The sequence below is a fragment of the Dermacentor albipictus genome, chromosome 1 (assembly GCF_038994185.2).
Source record: "Dermacentor albipictus isolate Rhodes 1998 colony chromosome 1, USDA_Dalb.pri_finalv2, whole genome shotgun sequence".
Lineage (NCBI taxonomy): Eukaryota > Metazoa > Arthropoda > Arachnida > Ixodida > Ixodidae > Dermacentor > Dermacentor albipictus.
This window is the reverse complement of record NC_091821.1, coordinates 126,734,211-126,737,884: the sequence shown is the minus strand read 5'-3', so window position 1 is coordinate 126,737,884 and position 3,674 is coordinate 126,734,211. Positions and strand designations below refer to the sequence as shown.

At 40.8% G+C, this 3,674-nt stretch overlaps 1 non-coding gene across 1 annotated transcript; it reads right to left on the bottom strand.

The window, feature by feature from the left end:
• Positions 1-470: 470 nt before the first annotated feature.
• TRNAR-UCU (transfer RNA arginine (anticodon UCU)) lies at positions 471-545 on the bottom strand. Its single transcript has one exon. It is a non-coding gene; the product is annotated as a tRNA-Arg (tRNA).
• Between the last annotated feature and the right edge of the window lie 3,129 nt (positions 546-3,674).

The following is a 3,674-nucleotide window of genomic DNA, read 5'->3' as shown; positions in this document are numbered from 1 at the left end:
ACTTTGGATATGGGCCAAAAATACTCAGGTACACGATAACAACAAGAATAAAATGATGACTGGTTCTGAGCTTCGAACAAGCGGGAATCCTCATCTATATTTGAGGTGAACAAAACCAGCTCCCCTAAGGCGAACTACATTGAAGTTTCTTTACAAGACAGATCAATCATTGACTGCATTGTCTCATAAAAATACTAATGCTGCAGAGTTTGCCACTCTCAACAATATGCATGGCGACGTATATGACAAAAATTGTGTACAAAAATGAGCTTTAAAATCTGATACTTCCTGCACAAACAACAGCTAATAAGAACCGAAGAAGCTATGCTCAAGGCTTTATCAACATTTCGGCTGTAGCAAAAGTAAGAGACGGCATCCGCTCTCATTTGTGCTTTGCTTCACTGAACATTTTAAGTGGCGCAGATGATGATTTACGAAAAAAAAAACGAGAAGCACGAACGCAAAATAAGTGCAACGCCGGCGGGACTCGAACCCGCAATCCTCGGTTTAGAATACCGATGCCTTGTCCATTGGGCTACGGCGGCTCTCACGCTCGGAACGCAGCGTCTTAGTTGGCCAATCCTGGGCCGAGCGTCGCCGTTCCTCGGCGCAACCGCGTGAGCGCGCGCTCGTGCCACTGCTGCCTCCTTCGTCGTCGTCGTCTTCTTCTTCCGCAGCTGGTTCCGATGCGGCTCGTCTTGCCAGCGTTTCCATACTGCCCCTCCATCTGCGAAGGCGCTGACGGCACTGGCCAACTGTCAAGCCAAGATTAATTGTGCGCCTGAAAACTGCATTAAGAATTTAGTCTAATGACTTCATCAGGAAGTTTATTCCAATCAACTATTGTCCTTGTAAGATAACACCATTTGAAGCAGTTGCTATGCGGTGTTAACGGTTTCCCTGGGTGTTTATGACGAGTATCATACCAGTTAAGGGTGTTAAGATGTGCGAGGTACCACTATAATAGTGGCCATTCATTAGCTGAAAAAAAAAAGAATTTTAATCGGGAAGCACGATTTTGTTCTCTAATCGAAGAGAAGCCACACTGATTAAGGAGATCTGTTATAGAAATTTGAGCCCTTCACACCTTCCGCATAACCCCCCCCCCCCTAGATCGGTAAATAATTCGGCACACATTTTTTAAAATTATTTTTAATTTTCTACATTTATTTTTCTGTGGGGGTCCCAAATGATTGATGCATATCCTAGAGTAGGACGAACTATTGTTTTTGATGTCCGGAGGCGCGCAGCTGGTGCCAAGTATTTTAACCACGTTCTGAGGGTGAGCAATTCGCGAAGACAATTAGTCATTACAGTGTCAGTGTGTTTTCAGCAGGAAATATTGTAATATATTTGTATGGCAGATATATTTATAGTGAGATACTTCAGAGTTATAAGTGTTCCGGGGAAAATATGGGAAGAGAATGGGCTTTTCCTTTAGTGTTATTCTCATAGAGGCGGTGTTTTCATAGTTAACAGACATTTGCCATTGATGCCCCTAACCAACTATTTTGCCATAGTTGCTATTTAGCATGATTTGTTCTTCGGATGAGGCAATTTTAGCATATAGTATACAGTCATCCACACAAAGCTTAATTTTGACAGATACATTACTGCCAGTGTCATGTATATAAAGGAAGAATAACAGAGGACCCAGCACGAATCTCTGGAGAACGCCACAGGCAACAACCAATGTGTCGCAGTTATCCTAACTTATTGGGAGCTGTTGCTTAGGTATGCTTCTATCTATTTTAATAGCTTATTGTTTGTGAGTAACAAACTTAATTTGTAATTTTTATTTGCTGTTGGTTACGTTGTCGAATGCTTTTTTACCTACCCCAATTCGCCCATGTATAAAAAGTCCTTCTCCTTTAACTTATGAGAAAGTTATATTTTTAAGCAAAACGTCATCTTGTTTAGTTATAGTTTACTGAAATTCATGAATATAACTTCGCTTTGTTTTGTATTATTTATTGTGTTGCAAAGTCGTGAATCAATTCTACGCCACCGCAACATCTTTGAGGCCATGTTCAGCCAATACGGCCACTCTTAAGCCTAAACGCCGATAATCTGAGTATGGCTTTCGGAAACGGTGCCAACTCATCACGAATAAATTGCTGTCGAAGCTTCTGGACACACATTTAAACCAAATACAAGCCTCAGTTTGAAAGTTACGGGACACACAGTGGACCACGATGACTTGAAATGTTCGAGGTGGAGGGCCGTCACTTCGGGCGGTGCCGCCATCTTTATTATTCTGTCGCGGTCGTCTGCTCACTCTGTCCGTCGTCTAGATGCGCTTCACAGCCGGACGGGTGGCGGAATTAGCGTCCGCGGAACGGATTGTCGCGGAGTTGTCCGTCATGTGGATCCACCATAAAAGACATCCATTAATAGCCGTACGCTTCTACATTCCCGTAAGATCGTTGGTGGGCAGTGGCGTAGCCAGAAATTTCGTTCGGGGGGGGCTCACGTTGCAGGTGGACCCCCTCCTTAAGAGGAAAGATTAGGTCGGATGCGCATATCTAAATACATGTAGAAGGAGAATTCATTTTTCTCGGCAACCATTGCACCAAATTTGACGAGGTTTGTTGCATTTAAAAGAAAAACCTACATTCTAATGACTATTTGTTTCGAATTTTCGATTTAGGTCATCAATATTTTATTAGGAATTGGCAAAAATCGAAAATTTTCAGAAAACGATACAATATTGTTTACAACTACGTAAATCAGCAATGATAATTGATATCACAATTCTGTGAATTGCACATAATAGTACATCTACAGTGGACAAAATTGATATGTTACACATGAGTCTCAAAAAATTAACCATTATGGAAATACGGCTTTTGCAGAACCTATGTACATAACATAACCAATTAACGTAAGATACAAATTGACATATCGAATTTCTCCGCTTTGGATGGTGTAATGGATGCCGTTTACAGAACCGCGATATCTATTCTCGATACAGAACTATTAATATTTAAACATCGTGCTTCCATTTTTCTCGAACTTTCGAATTTTTCAAAATATTTTAAACAAAGTTCAGGCCGTAAATCGAAATTCCACTTCCAACAGACACTAGAATTTAACATACTCTCTCAAATGCAACAAATTTCATTAAAACCGATTCAGGAGTTATCTCAGAAAACCGTTTCTGCGTTTTACATGTATCTGAATAGGCCGCGTCGCAGGTGGGCCCGAGCTAAAGCTTCCTCTTAAACAATTTGCCTAGGGATCAAATACACGAATAATAACTGCATTGCCATTGCCAAAGATGCTGCAAACGAATTGTTGAACGCTACGCACTGTCAATACAAGTGAAATATGTATTTTTTCATAAAAGAATATACTCATATGTGCGAAAAATTGTGGCCAACATTACTATTTAATAAGTAAAGAAAATATCACACAAACTTTAGAACTACGTCAATTCGAAGCCAGCAAAGCAGTGCATGCCGCTGATATGAAAAATGTAAAGGCCATGAAATGAAAAGGTTGAGGACAAATATGTTAATGACACTTTGTCATTCAAGATCCTTGTTTACATTCTTGTACATATGCAACGGCCAGTGAAAAATCTCTATGACGCTGCCATTTGTTCCACTGTATTTCGCAGCAGCAGCTGTCACCGGTCGTGTATCGTGAGTAATTGCATCGAAATTATAGTC